The sequence below is a fragment of the Gymnoscopelus microlampas genome (genome assembly GCF_963454915.1).
Source record: "Gymnoscopelus microlampas genome assembly, chromosome: 6".
NCBI classification, from domain to species: domain Eukaryota; kingdom Metazoa; phylum Chordata; class Actinopteri; order Myctophiformes; family Myctophidae; genus Gymnoscopelus; species Gymnoscopelus microlampas.
This window is the reverse complement of record NC_139943.1, coordinates 55,113,230-55,133,438: the sequence shown is the minus strand read 5'-3', so window position 1 is coordinate 55,133,438 and position 20,209 is coordinate 55,113,230. Positions and strand designations below refer to the sequence as shown.

Here is a 20,209-nt window from a genome sequence, read left to right as displayed (position 1 = left end):
AGTACAGTACCTCCCAAATGAATATGCTTTTTTTGGCTCCTCATAGCTACGTCGTCAATACAGCTTTTTGTCTATGAGGAAGTAGCACTTAAAAAGAAGGAATGCTACGTGCGTGTTCCTATAGCGCCCCGGGGATATTTTGGAACACCACACGTTATCAGAAACTACAAAAAATAAAAAATAAATTCCTTTTCCGTGTCTGCATAAATACCAACTTTTGATGTTGGAATGTTTCTGTGGGAAATCCAATAAACAACGTTTTTTTTTTCTCTTTTTTTTAAAATAAACATACTTTCGGTGGTTATGATTTTTTGCCGTGAGTGTTGCGGGCTGACGCTCACAAAAAAAAAACACATTGATGTGAAATGGCTAAATTGTGAACAATACAGAATACCAGTGAAAAGAAAAATGTGTTTAAGTGAAAAGGTTACATCATATAACTTTAAGTACTATTCAAACAATATCAAAAATAGCAGATCTACATTTTTTGAAGATAAAAAAGAATAATCGGGACACGTGTTATATGGGTCTGGGTGTACAGGCTATATACGGTCCGGTCACTTCAAACCCCCAGCGTCCACATTCTGGGTGGAACATTAGCCCGAAAATAGCAGATCTACAAGCTCAGCTACGGGCTTACAAGTGGATTTGGTGTGTAGACAGGGTTTGGAGTGGCTATGAGCACACAGTACTGTATACTGAAGAGAGTGTGTCACAGAGCTACAGGATCTAGGTCTGGAAACAAGCATCAAAGCGTACAAACTTAACTCCGTAGACACGGCCCTCTTGCTTTCTCACACACACACACACACACACACACACACACACACACACACACATCTCACATATCAAAGGTCCTGGAGCAAGGCTTTCAGCCTGGCTACATGAAAGCCTACACTGTGGTTTGTCTCATACTTTCACAGTGTTTTCAGACACAGGGCCACGACTTCAAAAGACGCTTAAATCGCTACCTTTTCTTTTTTCTTTTTTCTTTCTTCACTCCACAAACCTTTCTCTCTTTTTTCTCCTCTTTAGCTTTGCTTGATTCCTGGTACTTGATAAGCGCGCCGCCACGACCAATTCTAAATTGGCACGGTTATTAACCCCCCCTTTTTTGTGTCTGCCGCGATGCTTTAGTGTGCCTAAAGGTGTGTGTGTGTGTGTGTGTGTGTGTGTGTGAGTGTGAGAGAGCGAGAGCAAGAATGAGATAGACAGACACAGACAGACAGAGACAAAAAGACAGACAGACAGACAGACAGAAACAGTTAGACAGAGACACAGACATGCAGAGAAAGGGACAGACAGACAGAGACACAAACATGCAGAGAAAGAGAGAGAAAGAGAGACATGGAGAGAGAGAGAGAGAGAGAGAGAGAGAGAGAGAGAGAGAGAGAGAGAGAGAGAGAGAGAGAGAGAGAGAGAAGAGAGACATGAAGAGAGAGAGAGAGACAGAGAGAGACATGAAGAGAGAGAGAGAGAGAGAGAGAGAGAGAGAGAGAGAGAGAGAGAGAGAGAGAGAAAGAGAGACATGAAGAGAGAGAGAGAGACAGAGAGAGACATGAAGAGAGAGAGAGCGAGACATGAAGAGAGAGAGAGACAGAGAGAGACATGAAGAGAGAGAGAGAAAGAGAGACATGAAGAGAGAGAGAGAGACAGAGAGAGAGAGAGAGAGAGACAGAGAGACAGAGAGACAGAGAGAGAGAGAGAGAGAGAGAGAGAGAGAGAGAGAGAGAGAGACAGAGACAGAGACAGAGACAGAGACAGAGACAGAGACAGAGAGAGAGAGAGAGACATGAAGAGAGAGAGAGACATGAAGAGAGAGAGAGAGAGAGACAGAGAGAGACATGAAGAGAGAGAGAGAGTATTATAAACATGTGTTCATGTTCTTATCACCATGGGAAAATGTGTTCAGACAGACTGGTGCATTATCCCAGCTGCAAGGGCCGAGCGAGCCGCTTCTCTCTCTCTCTCTGTCTCTCTCTCTCTCTCTCTCTGTCTGACCTTAAAACAGTGCCTTCAAGCCACATTACGTATGCTCACCATATATACTGTATGAATACATTTATTATGTATTCTCACCACGGCCGTGACACACTACTAGGGTCCACGGCGTCGTGTGACAGAACGTTTTATACGAGGCCTTTAAGGCCCCCAACACACACTTTTCCAGCAGTGGACAAGCGTTGCTGTGGGGCATTAATATCCATATTCTATCCATATTTTCTCGTAAATGAACGCCCTACTTGATCACACTACAGTGTCACACTGAAGCATCAAAAGTGGCTGATCTACAAGCTTGAAACGCGTCGCGAAGCGACGCGTTTCAAGCTTGTAGATCAGCTACTTTTGATTTTTCTAACATTTTTTCAAACTTTTTTCAAACTTTTTTTCTAACAGTTTTTTCTAACAATTTTTTCTAACAATTTTCTAACAATTGTGAAAAGTCTACAAGCTTGTAGATTGGCTATATTTGCTATATTTGAAATAATTGTTTACGTTTTTTTAACTTTGGGTCCCAAGAGTCTCTTCTTAGAAACGTAGTGGGAGTCAAAAGTACATTTGCAATATTTCTATCTGAAATGCAGCAGAGAGAAAGTCATCAAACGCTAACAAATAAACAAATACTCCAAAAAGGTACTTAAGTGGCGGTACTCAAGTAAATGTACTTTTTACTGTCCAGCAGTGACTCTTTGATCAGCATCAACAGACTGAGCAAGTGTGATGACACACAGGGCAACGTGTTCCAACTCATGTACATTATTTATCTCACTTTTCAATAGAAACGTTAAATAGACCAGAATAGTCATTCTCAAACGTTTTCATGTCAAGGACCCCAAATTAATATACATATGTATTTGGTCAAGGGACCCCCATCTGAAAAATGATTTTGTGGCAGGGACCCCCCCATTACAAGATTTGTGTTAATATGTTTCGAAAATAGTCCACATTTGTTCACATTTTGTTCAAGATGTCTTTGAAAATGGCAGATCTACAAGTTCACAACGCGTCCCATCGGGACGCGTTGTGAACTTGTAGATCTGCCATTTTCAAAGAGCCGATGTGTACAGGGTATTGTGTGGTTAAAGTTGATTTGGATACTATGACGTCGTTTTGCAGTGGGGGACCCCCTGAAACCGCTCCTCGGACCACACTTTGAGAACCACCGTTTTTTTGAGACAAGAGTCATGTGAATGAGGCCAAGCACCTTCCGATACCCCCCCTCTCACACACACACACACACACACACACACACACACAGAGTGGACGGAACTTTGTAAAGTCAGTTAAATTGAATTAAGCGAGGGGGGGTGGGGGGGGGGGGGCTTTCTTTCTGAACTGTTAATTCTGTTGTTTTCCAAAAAGGAAGCTAAGCACTGCCAGCCGGGTTTTGTGATGACTAACTCACTTAAAGTCCCAGTGAGTCAGTATACTGTGTGTGTGTGTGTGTGTGTGTGTGTGTGTGTGTGTGTGTGTGTGTGTGTGTGTGTGTGTGTGTGTGTGTGTGTGTGTGTGTGTGTGTGTGTCTAGCGTCAGCAACACCATTATCCTGCCGCTTCGTCGAGTCCAAGAATCATTGGCCAGCAGCACATCGTATACTGCAGTGCCAACTCCATGTTTTTATTTTGCCAAGTTTCTGAGGCCCAATTTAGTAGCGAAGGAGGAAGACAGTCAGACAGACAGGTACTTGTGAGACACTTACAGCTCATAACTGGCGTGGCACTTTTTTCCCTAAAACAAAAAAGCAGTGGTGTAAAGTAACTAAGTACAATTATTCAAGTAGTTAAGTACAATTTTGAGGTATTTTTACTTTACTGGAGTATTTCAAATTTGCTGTACTCAGAGGCAAATGTTGTACTTTTACTCCACTACAATTATTTGACATTAGTTATTAGTTACTTTGACAATTTAAATTATTATTATTACAAAACATGCATTAACGACTTCAGCCATTTCGGCCATTTGAAAATAGCCGATCTACAAGCTCACAGTGTGTCGCATCACGACGCATTGTGAGCTGGTAGAGCTGCACTGGAGCGATGCTGCGTTCAGGCTAACGGTGACAAGCGGGCCAGCGCGCGGTCGCGGCTACGCTGTCGCCCCGCTCGCTGTTAACGTGTTGCTGGAGCCACGCTGCATGAATGAAAAGGTTAGGGTCACATAGCAGAGGGAACTGCTTAACGCCAATAATTAGCTTCCATGTATGGGAAGTGGACAGGAGAACTGTGTGGAGAGAGAGAAGAAGGAGGTGGACTGGAGACGGTGAAAACCAGAACATAATAGTGTTGCTGGCGTGTGGAAAACCCAGATAATAGACGCTAATAAATGATAATTGCATGTAATGTAAACGGTGAGGTTCTCGTATACGCCCTCCTAAATGGTAAATGGTGCATTACTGCTTTACATAGATTGTGCATTACATTCACCCATTCACACACACACATTCATACACCGATGGCGGTGGAAACCTTGCAAGGCACCAACCTGCTCATCGGGAGCTAATAGGCTCTATGCACAGCAACCATATTGGAAAGAAATTGGGCCTCTTCTTACTTTCTTCACAGGTGTTACCAATGATACTAACGAAGGCTCTGTTCCATTCTGGTCTGGGTGCTGATATCGTGCATGTTGGCTCACTAGGAACACGCGATTTTGGTTCCCAAATGGCCCCTTATGGTGGGTGTGTAACTCTGAGAGTGTACAAATGGAACCAAATGGACCCGTAATAGCCGCCGCTATAGTGGCTATAGTGCCGCGCTATGAGCTTGTAGATCAGCTATTTCAGATTTTTTTTTACTCAAATCTTTGCTTCCGAGGGCCTGGAACAACATATTTTGAGATGGGGGTCCGCGGCCTTGAAAAAAGTTTGAGAACCACTGATTTAGCAAAATATTTCGCTATAATTGTATTTTTTTTTTTTAACTGTATTTAGAAGACTTTTGTATCCCCCAGATGCAAAGATTTGAGTTAAAAATGTTCCCTTCAAAAATATATTTTTTTATATATATTTTCAAGATTTGCGCAAAATGTTCATGATTTTTCGAAAAAATAGCAGATCTACAAGCTCATAGCGGGGCACTCGGTGCCGCGCTATGAGATTGTAGATCTGCTATTTTTGAAAAAATGACACAGACGCTTTCCCGGTCTTAATGGGTTAAGACAGAGATACAGCAGTTGGTGGCAGAACGGAGCGCGTGGCCCGGGCCCGGGAACAAACCCTCCCACACGTTGGCATCCAGAGACTCCACCATGCCATCCTGTGTTTGTTCATGTTGCTAAAGAAAGAAAGACGCGTTCCGTCCGTGTTCGGCTGCTGGAAACCCGCATATGTCCAAAAAAACCTTTATTTTCAGGAAATGGTAACGAAAACTTGTCGGAGACAGTGAAAATAGCCCATCGACAAACTCACAATCGGCTATTTTCACTATTTTTGCTTGAGACTCGACAGCAACGATTCAAATAAAAAGATATACCGCAGTACCCACATCGTCCACCGGTCAGAGAATTTGCTTTTTCTCCTCACCAATTCAATCCATTCATTCAACCCGGGATCCAGGGGTCATCACCATGCAAGCTTGTGTGACGGACATTTCCATCAATATTTTATTTTTGCCACGGACATGTACAAAACAAGTGATCAGTAATATTACCAGAATCACATAGGCCTAGCCCTACATGTATACTAAGTATACTCTATTCCACTGCGCTACACATTTTAAAACCAGCCACTTATCAAATCAATAATAATAAATATAAAATCGAAATTATTTTTGGGGCGAAAGACGACAAGCTCCCAACACATCACAGCATGTTGTGAGCTTGTAGATCAGCAATTTTCTTGTCTTTTTAGCCTATAATGATATGCCCAAAATGGGGATGTCAGGGTTAAAGTGGTTAGCTATACTTTAGAAAACCTGGAGACTGGGAAGTAGGGATGTTAACAATTAATCGATTAATCGAATTAATCGATTAAGAAATTATCCGATTAAATCAAACAATTAACAATTAATTGAAAAAAATGTAAAAATAAAAAAAAATGTTTTTCTTTTTTTTTTTAATGTTCAGAACCCAAGATATGATGATTTGAAGATTTTCTGCTCCATTGACTTCTTGTTTAACTTACTGAAAAAGGCTGTATCTCGGCTCCTAAGCACTTTTTTTTTGGATTTTTTTTTTAATCTGAAATTAAGATTCTCAGATTTTAAAAAAAACGCCGCTTATCAGTTAACCGGTTAATCGGTTGATAAGGTTATCAATTATCAATTAATGAATTGATCGATAATTTGCATCCCTACTGGGAAGTTATCCACTGTATACTGGCAGGTGGCAGTCCTGAGACTGGCATAACATGTGGCATGGTATTTTCCATTTTGGGGATTTCAATAATTGGGTCTTCAGGTCCTCAGGGCCATACCTGAGGACAGGAAGAGATGAGGTTCCACCAGCTAAACTAGTTTCTTGTGTGTCAACTTTAATAGTTGTGGTTTCCATTAAGGTGAACAGGTCTATGTTGATGAGAAAGTCTAAGGTGTGCCGACGATGGAAAAACAGATAATTATGTACGGTACACGATGAGTGATTAATGAAGGGCATGACAGGATTGAAAGCAATGCAGTGTCACAATAGTTTGGTGCAAAGATGCCCAACTGTGATAAGAGGTGAGGAGGAGGTCTGATGGTGAGGCTGTGGATCATGCTTAACTAAATCAACTAAATTTGCATAGTTAGTTCTATCTATATTTGCTCTCAATGGGCTTCCCTGATTAAATAAAGGAAAAGGAAAATAAAAGAAAGAACCAAATTCGATTTCTCCCCAGAGCAAGCAGGCAGACTCTTATTAGCTCAGTGGTCAAACAAAAATATCAGCACTTGCGCGGGAGGCTCAGGTTCAAATCGGCTTTAATCCACGTTAAGACCGGGAACGCATCTCTGTGTCATTTTTAGATTTCTTTGCCTATTCAAAAATAGCAGATCTACAAGCTCATAGCGCGGCACCGAGTGCCGCGCTATGAGCTTGTAGATCTGCTATTTTTGAGAAAATCGTGAAAATTTGTGCGAATCTTTGAATATATATATTTCTTGCAAGCGAACATTTGTAACTCAAATCTTTGCTTCTGGGGATTTTACAAAATGTCTTCTAAATCCTAACAGTTGTTTTTTGAAAAAACTTATGTTGATAAGAATGAATCAATGGTTCTCAAACTTTCTCATGTCAAGGACCCCCATAATTTGTTGCAGGGACCCAACAAAGATACGAGTTAAAAGCGCATATATAAATTCAAATATTTGCAAACATTTTCACGTTTTTTTTCCCCCACAAAAATAGCAGACATACAAGCTCATAGCGCGGCACTCTGTGCCGCGCTATGAGCTTGTATATCTGCTATTTTTGAATAGCCAAAGAAATCTAACAATGACACAGATGCGTTCCCGGTCTTAAAGGGTTAAAACACCAAATCAAAGAAAAGGACATCTTTAAGAGCCCCCCCCGCCCCTCCCCCCACATGACATCACAGAGATGACATTCCAATGTGGTGCTAAGCTGTCATCTTTGCTTATTGATTTGCTCCATTAGGGTCACTCCTCCTCCTCCTCCTCTTTCTCTCTCTCTCTCTCTCTCTCTCTCTGGCACAGCTGGCTGGGAACACTATTACAGGGGAAGCCGTTTGAACTTTGACCCCGAGGCCCCTGCACAGGGCTGGGAAACCCTTTAGTGTGCCTCTGGCTCAGCCTAAACGAGCACCACAGCCTTGCAGGGAGGCACACAGGAGTAACTAAGTACATTTACTCAAGTACTAATACTCAAGTAGAATTTTGTACTGTAAAAAAAGAAAGTCAATTCATGGACGATATCGGTGATTCTGAAAGTGGGGTCCGGGGACCCTCAGGGTTCCTTGGGGGGGGGGATTCTAAATGGACCCTTACAAAGTCTATAACTCTTAGAGTATACAACAGGTCCATTTGGTTCTATTTGGCTCCATGTGTTAACCCATTAAGACCCGAAGCCGATTCTACATGTTTTCTAAATCCCAACAGTATTCTGAAAAACGTACGTTTCTATATCAGTGGTGCTCAAACTTTTTCATGTCAAGGACCCCCAAAATCATATGTATTCGGACCCGGACCCCCGTCTCAAAATGTTTTGTTCCAGGGACCCCCAGAAGCAAAGATTTGAGTTAAAAATGTTCGCTTTAAAACAGTATATATTCAAAAGATTTGCACACATTTTCACAATTTTTCAAAAATAGCAGATATACAAGCTCGTCGCGCGGCACTCGGTGCCGCGCGATGAGCTTGTATATCTGCTATTTTTCAATAGCCAAAGTGTAAAATAATGCTTTTTAGGTCAAATCAAAAAATGAATTTAATGGGCTAAGGGTCCATTTGGTTCCATGTGTACACTCTCAAGACTTATGGAGGTCTTTGAACCACTGGTCTAGTAAACTGAGCCAGACCGATAATATCAGTCAGGCTGGAGGCCAAAAGAGAACCAACCAACTTTTGTTTTTTTTTTCTTCACTTTTCCGACTTTCCCCTTTGGCTTCCCAACCCACAAACTGATCTGTGTTTTTACAGCGATTAAGCGCTTGAGAGGGACGCGTTCAGCTCAACAGCGAACGCACACGGCCTCAGCGCTTTGGCTGTTTGCACAACGATAACCGTAAAATACACCAGGCAGGCCTTGACAGATGAACCCGCGGCTGAATTGGAGCTCGCGCACACACACACACACACAAATGGGTCCAAACCAGGGATCCCTATCGACGTAGAGACATCGACTCAAAAGTACTCAAATGTTTTACTTAAGTAAAAGTATCAATACTGCAATTTAGAAGTACTCTGTTACAAGTAAAAGTCCGGAATTCAAAATATACTTGAGTGAAAGTACAAAAGTATTGGTATCAAAATGTACTTAAAGTACCAAAAGTAAAAGTACTAAAATGTTGGAAAATAGCAGATCTACAAGCTTGTAGATTTGCTATTTTCAAATAGCCTATATATAAAACAGGGCATTTAATAATGTATATCTGCAAAGTAACTAACGTTTTCAAATAAGTGTAGGTGTAGAAGGTCTAAAGGTGTCAAGTAACTAAGCACATGTACTCACTGTACTTAAGTAACATTTTTAGGTATTTTTACTTTACTGGACTAACATTTTGAACACAGGCCTTTTACCCGTAACAGAGTATTTTTATATCCCGGTATTGCTACTTTTACTCAAGTAAAATTTGCCGAGTACCTCTTCCACCCCTGCATGCAACTGTGTAAGTGTGCAAATGGACCCGTAGGGATATAATAACAGTGCCGTCGTCAATAGAAAGGAGGAATTAAAAGTCTCTCTCTCTCTCTCAGCGAACTGAAAGAGCTTCCTGTACAGGCAGGGTGAGAGACAAACCCATTGTATGGATCACATACCTCTGATTGTTCAGGAGCCTAACACATGATACCGATGCCACACAAAGCTTTGAAGGGCACGCGCACGCGCACACACACACACACACAGCTTAAAAAACACACCCGGACTGCAGCGGCACAAGGCCTCACGAAACGCTCCCGGAAAAAGACTCAACAACTCAACGTTCATGAAGAATTTATCTGGACCACTTCTCCGTTCCACCTACAAGACCATACTGCAGTCAGTGTGGTTCTCAAAAGTGCGGTTTTGTCTGGAGACCGCCCAAGGGGTCCTTGAGGGAGGGGGTTCTTCCAGGGGGTCCCCAGCTAAATGAGTTTAAAATGTCATCGAAACCAGTTCGACCAATCGAAAAATAGCCACGCTTGCACAAGCTTGTGACGCGTTGTGAGCTTGAAGATCGGCTCATTTTGAACAAAGAAATGACACAGATCTCCTCGTATGGGGGTCCCTGGCACAACATATTTTCAGATGGGGTGGATGACGGGGTCCGGGGCCAAGTACATATCAAAATTGGGGGTCATTGACATGAAAATGTCCGAGAACAATTGCCGTACTGCACTGTCCCTACGAGGGCCCATTATGAGCCATTGTGAGCTTGTAGATTAGCAATTTTCACTGAATGTCCTTCCCCAGAATAGCAGGGCCTCATAGGGTTGAAGTGGTCGAAGGTTGTATATTATAGGCTCTAGGGCAGTGTGTTTTTCCAACCCGTTTCATGCCAAGGACCCCTCAATTGATATACATATGGCCGCGGACCCCCATCTGAAAATATTTTGTTCTAGGGACCCTCACAAAGGAAAGATTTGAGTTAAAAATGTTCGCTTTTAAAAAATACATTCAAAGATTTGCACCCATTTTCAAGATTTTTCAAAAATAGCAGATCTACAAGCTCATAGCGCGGCACGCGCTATGAGCTTGTAGATCTGCTGTTTTTGAATAGTCAAAGTAATAAAATAATGGTTCAAGTGGTCACACAGATGCGTTCCCAGTCTTAATGGTATGTTATAGGAGTTAGGGGGGGGGTCAGCCAGCTGGTCTCTATAGCAGGGAGCATCCCGGGTGAAGAGCAGACCGCTCCTCTCCTCTCACCACCAAGGAACAGATGAAGCTGGGAGAAGATCAGCTCCACCTCAAAAAAAACTACTTCCTGACATGTTTCACAAGACATTTAAAAGGGACTACACCATGAATTTAAAAAAATAATAATAATATTTAATATCATATTGTTTATGTCCCTCAAACGTTTATTCAAATGGTTTGAGCCTAAATCAAGCCTCAGATATACTCATTCCAACTAACTTCTCTCTGGCTTATAAAGCAGTTTTTTTTTGGTTGGAACTGAAAAACGGGAGGGATTGTACCCTGACGTGACGTCACGTCAGGGACCAAATCAGTTAGGCCCGTTTTGAGACCAATTTACAGAAAACCCCAGATTTGCTGTGAAAGCCTGAGTGTTCAAACTGGGGTATTTTTGGGGATGGAAGAGAGGTAGGGGAGACCAAAAACACACAAAAAAGAAGGAAAAGTTAAAATTCATGGTGTAGTCCCTTTAAAATAAAATGGAAAAATCTACAAGAGTTTGTAGATCATCTGATCAGTGGTTAATTCATGATGTATCTTTGTACGTTCGGGTCCCATGGGGGAGACAGACACCAAATGCATCATTTGGGTCTCGAGCTAAAACGTTTGGGGAACCCCTTGCTTGTGGGGGGAGGGGGGAGGTCAGCCAGGCCAAGCTGGTTTAGTTGAAAAAAGGTGAAAAAGTGTTCCTCTTGCTACAGAGAGATGAATAGAAACCTACGTAGAATCGTAGATACCTCGTTGGCCGCTGCAGTTCATTGAAGTGACCTGTATCCGCCGCAGCCCGCCATATATTCGGAGCCAAGCCTGGGGGTCAATCTGGTTGCTAGTCTCTAGTCTGCACAGCATAGGATATACTAGACTGCTCACAACTCATCAGCTGTCTTAGGCCCTTTAGTGTCCAGTGCCTGTCACAATTAGTACATAATAATCGTCTAATCCCAATTATTTTCTATAATCGCAATTATTTTTGCATAATCGTCATAATCAATTCCATGTTAAAAAATGTCATATTTTCAACAAAAAAAAAAGGTAAAAAAAAGTGGAAACAGCCGATCTAAAAGCCCAAACGCATCGCGATGGGTTTTGAGCTTGTAGATCTGCTATTATTATTATTATTAATGATTATTTTTAAGTATAAAGTAATTAAATAAGTGTTATTTGTCATATCTGCCCTTTGCAACTTTTGTTTACTAAAGCTAAAAGCCAAACAGAAATGTAATTTTTATTCATAATGTTCCATTGATTTTCAACGACAGAAACACAATTAAATCGTTAATCGCAATTATTTGAGTGATAATTAATCGTCAACTTAAATTTGTAATGGTGACAGCCCTAGCGCCAGGGAGTTTCCTAAAAACGTTAAAAACATGCACTGCACTCGGGAAAACACATCTTAGTGGACACTGGACACATTGCCTTACTTTGAGATATGAACACACAAGTTAAAAAACAACTACAACCACATGAACTCTAGTGACCCAGTTCTGGGCATGTCATAATAGGCGAACATTCCGTGAAAATGGCCGATTTACAAGCTCACACGCTTTGTGAGCTGGTACATCTGCTATTTTCGGCAAAGGGATTTGGTGTAAAGTGGAACGATCATCAAAGTATAATGGGGTTTAAATGTGTTTTGTTAAAAAAAAGGTAAAGATCTATTTCTGATAGTAATCATTGCTGTGTTTGTCTCTCCAGCTCTTTAATAAACTGAATAAATTTTGTAGGTGGTTTTGCTACCTTGTTTATAGTGTTCCAGTTTCAATGCTGTCTGCTCATTTCTTTGCGTCATCACTTGTTTTATCCTGCATCCTTTATGAACCTCTCCTGATTGGCTAAGATTGGTATCCTAACCTGAAAACGTGTCTCCGTTTACCAGAGCTGGAGAGACGAGTAATAATAGACACTCTATAGCGATAATTACTAGCAGAATTAAGAGCTATTTAACACTGAACCCTTTCAATCCGAGAACGCATCTGTGTCATTTTAAGATTTCTTTAGCTATTCAAAAATAGCAGATATATGAGCTCATGAGCTTGTAGATCTGCTAGAAGAGAAGAGACTATGGTGCACAGCAGAACTAAAGAGAGCAGTCTCAGGGCCCTATTTGAGCCAGTGCCTTACCCATTATCCCCATTACTATTTTTAAAAACATTTTCAAATAGTTCAACTAGCCGATCCACATCGACACGTTGTGAGCTTGTAGATTGGCTATTTGAACTATTTGAAAATGTTTTTAAAAATAGTAAAAAAAAAATGGCAAAGAATTTTAGGGATAATGGTTAACCCATGATTAAGACCTGGAGAAGCACCTGTGTCATTTTTAGATTTGACCTAAAAGCATTATTTTACACTTTGGCTATTCAAAAATAGCAGATCTACAAGCTCGTAGCGCGGCACCGAGTGCCGCGCTACGAGCTTGTATATCTGCTATTTTTGAAAAATAGAGAAAATGTGTGCAAATCTTTGAATATATATATTTTTTAAAGCAAACATTTGTAACTCAAATCTTTGCTTCTGTGGGTCCCTGGAACAAAATGTTTTGAGATGGGGGTCCGCGGCCACATATCATTTTGGGGGTCCTTGACATTAAAAACTTTGAAAACCACAGACATGGCAACATAGGTTTTTTTTCAAAAAAGACGACGAAAATAGGCCCCTCAGTCCATTTTGTTTTGTGGGTGTAAATGAATCAAACAGTGGAGTGGTCCTTGGAGAGGGAGAGAGAGAGAGAGCGAGAGAGGCCTTTGTGTGACTCTGGAGTCATGGTCATGGTGACAATAAGAGTCTCTCTGTCATGGACTGGAGCTGTTTAACCTTTTGATCCGCCTCCTACATGATGTGCTCTTAAGAGTCTGTTGAGTTCCTGCTTTAAAAAGGGAGTCAAGATGCTGACAGACAAAAAAAAGACGGGGAAAAAGAAAAAGAAAAAACTGTGGTGGACTTGTAGACTCAAGTAAAAAGTAACAATACCGCAGTGTAAAAGTACTTTGTTACGGGTACAAGTCCTGCATTCAAAATCTTGACGTAGGTCAAAGAACAAAAATAATTAGCGTCACAATATGCTTAACGTGGCAAAAGTATAAATACTCATTATGCAAAATGCCCATTTCAGAATCATATACAGTATCATATTATTGGCCTATAATCGATCATTAACTACTTAAGCCTTATTTTATAAAAGAAAGAGGTTTTAATTAATCATCTAAATCTACAAAGTGCTTAGTAACTAAAGCTGTCAAAAAATATAGTAGAGTAAAAAAATATACCTAATTATTTCCATTTCTTGATACTTTAATCTCAAAGTACCTTGAAACTGTACTTAAGTACAGCACTTGGGTAAAAGTACTTAGTTACTTTCCATCAGAAAGGTTAAGAGTGTTATTGTCACTGTGTCGTATAAGTAACACCGTTCCATCAAACTGTGTGGTTTCACTTCCTGTTAGATGTTTTTTTTCTGTGGAACCCGAAAGGAAGTAAAGTCTAGAAAGAAATGGTGCTAAATATCTCCAATCTTAGGGGGATCATTTTCTGGTGCTTTATAGCATACTACTGTGTCATTTTAGATTTTTATAGCTATAAGCATTATTGTATACCTTGGGCTATTACAAAATAGCAGATCTACAGTGCCGCGATACGAGCTTGTAGATCTGCTTTTTTTTTTTTTTTTTTTTTGAAACATCGTGAAAATTTGTGCAAATCTTTGAAGATATGTTTTTTAAAGCGAACATTTTTAACTCAAATCTTTGCTTCTGGTGATTCTACAAATGTCTTCTGAATCCTAACAGTTTTTTTTTTAAACTGATGTTGCTATAATATCAGTGGTGCTCAAACTTTTTCATATCAAGGACCCCCCCCCCCAAATGTATATGTATTTGGCCGTGGACCTCCATCTCAAAATATTCTATTCCAGGGACCCCCATGCAGAAGATTTATTTAATTTTGTTTCAAAGATTTACACACATTTTCACGATTCTTTAAAAAAAATAGCAGATCTACAAGCTCGGTGCCACGCTATGAGCTTGTAGATCTGCTATTTCTTGAATAGCCAAAGAAATCTAAAGTGACACAGATGCGTTCCTAAATGAAGTTAGTTGTTTTTTCTGGTGGAACCCAGAAGGAAGTAAACTCTAGACACAAATGGTGCTAAATACCACCAATCTTTATAACTCCTATGTTAAGCACCTAAACCCTATACTTAGAGTCCCTCAGGGCTCTAAATTAGGACCTCTAACCCTCTAGCATTTCCCTCTCTAAACCAAAATCTCAAGCTCACAACAACGTGTTGCAACGCGGCCTCTTGTAGAGCTTGTAGATCGGCTATTTTCACTGAAATGTTTGCCGCAGAATATTAGCCAATGCCAAGCTACCAGAACAATATGGACGCTACTAGTGTTCAAGTGGGTTAGCACGTTTATCAAAGGGTTCTATTATAGAAACACAGGAGGTTCCTAAACTAGAGAGATAAGATGGCACACTTTAGGAAGTCATTCAAATGTAGCAGGCTATTCAAATGTACCTCAGAGTTAAAATAACCCTAAGGGTTTAAGACTGTGTAGTCTGTTTAAAATAACTGTCCCTACATTAGACTTGCATAGTCTTTAGTTTAATTATCATAGTTTTACTCTGAGATTTAACTAAAATAGCTTAACTCTCAGAGTTAAAATAGCCCTGATGAGGATTCACTTTGGACGGTGTGCCTGTTTAAAATAATCTTCCCCTATAATAAGAATATCCTCTCCCAGCCCTCCATCATGTGTCTAATAGCAGGGGTCTCTCAACCCCCAGACCCACCAACCATGTTTAACATCATCTGAAAATCTCTCTCTCTCCATGATGTAGATTGTAGAACACTATAAACCTCTCTCTCTCTCTCTCTCTCTCTCTCTCTCTCCCTCCCCCCCTTCTCTCCCTCTCTGTCTCTCTCTATGATGTGCAGTAGATTTAGAACACTATAAACACAGCCGGTCTATCTCAGTGGCAGGCAGCCTGGCAGAGCCCTGCCAGGCTGCCTGCCACTGTTGCCACCATGGCACTTGGCACCATGCCACCATGCCACTGTTGCCTCCATGCCACAGTTGCCACCACTGTTGCCACCATGGCACTGTTGCCTCCATGCCACAGTTGCCACCATGGCACTGTTGCCTCCATGCCACAGTTGCCACCACTGTTGCCACCATGGCACTTGGCACCATGCCTCCATGCCACAGTTGCCACCATGGCACTACTGTAGCCACCATGCCACAACCAGCTTTATGACATAATATACCAGACACCACAATATAAGTAATAAGTTCTAGTGCTGTTGTAGCAGAGGTCCTTACCTTGTTGTCAACAAGGTAAGGACCTCTGCTACAACAGCACTCTGACTCCATGAAACAAGCTGCTGACTGAGACAGACAGACAGACAGACAGCATGGCACTACTGTAGCCACCATGCCACTACTGTGTATAGCCATCATGCCACCATGGCACTTGGCACCGAGTCAATTCCCAATGGAGAGGAGACTCAACTGCAGTCAAAAAACACTGCTGAAGGGAAGGGACCATGCTTTACCCCGTCTCTACCACACACACACACACACACACACACACACACACACACACACACACAGAGAGAGAGAGAGAGAGAGAAGCCTGACGTTACCCCGTTAAAGAGCCGACCAAACACACACACACGCCGACGTGGAACCCATTTTAACACACACACACGCACGTCCTGTTTTTCGGTATCGTATCGTAACGGTCCACAAACACAACACAAGTAGACACACGCAGATTAACGCACGACGCGTTGTTTGTTTTGTTCCAAAAAGTGAAGCCGTTGGCGGTGTGTGTGTGTGTGTGTGTGTGTGTGTGTGTGTGTGTGTGTGTGTGTGTGTGTGTGTGTGTGTGTGTGTGTGTGTGTGTGTGTGTGTGTGTGTGTGTGTGTGTGTGTGTGTGTGTGTGTGTCGAAGCCGCTTACTCTCTCTCTCAGATACAATGAAAGAAGTTTGAAAGAAAACCCGCTTGTTTTCTAACAGACAGATAGAACCTTCCAGAAGAGACTCCTATAACAACCAGCTGTAGGTAATATGTAGTAATGAGTTCTAGTAGTGTTGTTGTTGTTGTTGTAGCAGATGTTCTTACCTTGTTGTGAGAGACTCTGACTCCATGAAGCAAGCTGCTGACTGAGAGACACACACAGACTGAGATGTTGCTCAACTTGTAGGAAGGACTTTCCTTCAGTGTGTGTGTGTGTGTGTGTGTGTGTGTGTGTGTTGAAGGAGGGAGGAGTGAGGGGAGAGGAGGAGAAGGAGGGGGGGGGGAGAAGGAGGAGGAGGAGGAGGCATGGATGCATGGCTCTGCCACAGCTCTGTTGGCTGTTCAGGAATGTTAGTGGAGGGGCCATCATCATCATCATCATCACTGCCATTGGTGGAAGAAGTATATTTTACTCAGTGGTGGGAAAAGTACTCAAATGTTTTACTTAAGTAATAGTATCAATACTGCACTGTAGAAGTACTCTGTTACAAGTAAAAGTCCGGAATTCTAAATTTGACTTGAGTAAAAGTACAGAAGTATGGGCATCAAAATGTACTTAAAGTACCAAAAGTAAAAGTACTAAAATGTTTGAAAATAGCAGATCTACGAGCTCACAACGATGCGACGCGTTGTGAGCTTGTAGATCGGCTATTTTCAAATAGCCTAGGTATAAAATAGGGCTAAAGTGGTTAATGTATGTTTCATAATATCATCATTCATATCTGAAAAGTAACTAATAATAACTAAAGTTTTCAAATAATTGTAGTGGAGCAAAAGTATAATATTTGCCTCTGAGATGTAGTGGAGTAGAAGTAAAAGTATAGAAAATTGGAAATACTCAAGTAAAGTACAAATACCTAAACGTTTTACTTAAGTAAATGTACTTAGTTACTATCCACTTTTTTACTTAAAGGTAGGGTAAGTGATATTTTTGGGGGGTTTTGGTTTTCTTTTTGTTAAAAAGTACTACATTCTGATAGTAATCATTGCAACAGAGCGTTTGTTCAGTCACAGGGGTCTCTCCAGCTCTTTAGTAAACAGAATATAGTACATTTTCAGGTAGGTGACAACCATTTAAGCCAATCAGGAGAGAGCACTGAAAATGTATTTTCTGTTTAATAAAGAGCTGGAGAGACATGGGAGACTCCTTTTACTGAACAAACACTCTATAGCAATGAGTTCTATCACAATATAGAGCTATTTAACACTTATTTTAACCAAAGTAAATCACTCACCCTACCTTTAAAGTAAAAGTAGGCTAGTAATACCACAATATTGTTGTTGTTTCTTGTTTGTCAACTTTAATAGTTGTGGTTTCCATTAAGGTGAACAGGTCTATGTTGAAGAGAAAGTCTAAGGTATGCCGAATGGAACAATGGGAAATTACATATATTGCACTTTTACCTTAGCGCTAGGTATACTCTTGGTTGCTTGTTTTAGCAGAAAATGCACTTAGGACTTCTGGTGATTAGTAGTTTGTGATTAGTAGTAGTGGCACCGAGCGCCGCGCTACGAGCTTGTAGATCTGCTATTTTTGAAAAATCGTTTAAAAAAAATGTTTTATATTTTTTTCAAAAATCTGTTAGGATTTAGAAAACATTCTAAGAATCGCCTCAGGTCTTAATGGGTTAAATTGTGTATTGAAGAACTTTTTACATTATAATGAAAAAGCATAGGCTATATTTTTCTTTAAAAAGTAAAAGAAAAAAAAGAGTGCTAAGGACATAGACAAGTCTTGCCACGGACACGTTTGTCCATGTACAGACATGTTGATGATTTCTTGTGTGTGTGTTTCTTCATTTTATTGGAGGATAAACCCCTTGAGATGCATCATCTCGTCTTCCAGGGGGTCCTGAGGCACAACCCACAAACAATAACACAAAACAATCGCATAACATTCAACAATAACAATAACAAAACATACACATGAGGAATCTCACACCATCCCAGACCATTCTACATCTGTTACACGTCATAAAAAAAAAAATCAAAAATAGCTGATTGACGTTTTGGTCTTGTCAATCTTGTCAATTTTTATCCCGAAAACTAACAGTTTTGGACATATGAGGTTTTCACCTGACAGAGATGATATAATATACTCGATTTTCAGGGTGTTACGCGGCCTTCAAACAACCTAGTCCTATGTTGTGCTGATAAGAGCAATGGTCACCGAAGTATGGCCATTTTGAAGTGCTAAACACTGCTATATCACTGCTGCCGAGCAGTGATGCACTTGTCTTGCAGCACCCAGTTCCACTGTCATGCCTGTGCAACCTTGCGTTCGGGAGGTCGGGGGCACTTCCGGGTTGCACCATTGAACTCCACACCCCTCAGAGAGTGTGGGAGTGGAGTGTCAAGGCAATCCGACAAATCGGAAGTAGGAAGGGAAAAACGGAAGTGGTCATGTTTGATCAAATTGAAAGTCTGTGGGACCACCCACCAAGTTTGGAGCCTGTAGCATGCTGGGAACTGGAGTTATGGCTGTTAGGACCCCAGCCAATAGGAAATAGCCAGAGGGGGCGGGGCTTCAGCAATTACAGCCCGTCCCGTAAGACCACCTACCAATTTTGAAGCATTTAGCATACTGGGAACTGGAGTTATGGCTGGTTGAACCCTAGTCAATAGGAACACAGAGGGGGTGGGGCATCAGCAAATTACAGCCTGTCAAACCTTTTAGAGAAAAAAAACGTATAATATGTAATATAATAAATAATAATCATCCATAATTCTGCAAAGCTCTGTGAGTGAGCGTGTCCCCAAAATCTCTTCCTCAGTGGCTGGAGCAATTGATCTGCATTTGCACACAGCTATTGACCATTACCGTGCACGGAACAGCGAAGCCCGTTTTTTTGCTTTCCGCACATGTCAGCTGTTTATTAGAGTTTTTGTGTACGCTGGCTCCCGGGTTGCCAAATCATGTGCGTGAAACAAGCGCCGGTGTTGCCACATCCGTGAAACAAGCGGACCATGACGCACTTTGAGTGCTCATATTGAATGGAATTTTCATGGAATAAATGAAGCGCTGAAAATAGCCAACAGAGGTTTGAAAAAGTGGAAGTGTGTGGGCAGCTGACCAGTGAGTCAGTGGTTCTGAGAAGAGTCACCCTGCCTACAAAGGTCCCCTTGAAAACCAGTGGTGTAAAGTAACTAAGTACATTTACTCAAGTACTGTTGTACACTTTTGAGGATTTTTTTTTTTTACTTTACTGGAGTATTCCCCATTTTCAATACCTTTTTTTTGTACTTTTACTCAAGTAACATTTTGAACACAGGCATTTTTTGCTTGTAACGGAGTACTTCTACATTGTGATATTGATACTTTTACTGATACTTTTTCCACCACTGTTGAAAACACAGAAGTGGATGTGGCCCTGGATGAGGTCGACCGCCGATCATGTGAAAAGTTCATCAGTTCCTCCATGTCCCATGATGTCAAACCTTCCTTCAAAGTGTTGTGGTGTTAAGTTATAATCTGTTAGGCAGTGGTGGAAAAAGTAACTCAAATGTTTTACTTAAGTGAAAGTATCAATACTGCAGTTTAGAAATACTCTCCGTTACAAGTAAAAGTCTGGTAAGCAAAATGTACTTGAGTAAAAGTACAAAAGTATTGGCATCAAAATGTACTTAAAGTACCAAAAGTACTAGATCCAAACTCAGCTATTTTCAAATGGCCGAAATGTATATACTGTAG

At 41.1% G+C, this 20,209-nt stretch overlaps 1 protein-coding gene across 1 annotated transcript in view; it reads right to left on the bottom strand.

Annotated features, from left to right (window-relative positions):
• The window catches only part of LOC311046519 (solute carrier family 45 member 3), an 87,266-nt gene extending 70,548 nt beyond the window's left edge, over nt 1–16,718 (bottom strand). The window contains exon 1 of the mRNA XM_084058868.1: nt 16,624–16,718. The gene's annotated coding sequence lies outside the window, so the exon portion shown is untranslated. The remainder of the gene's footprint in view (nt 1–16,623) is intronic.
• Nucleotides 16,719–20,209: the final 3,491 nt, after the last annotated feature.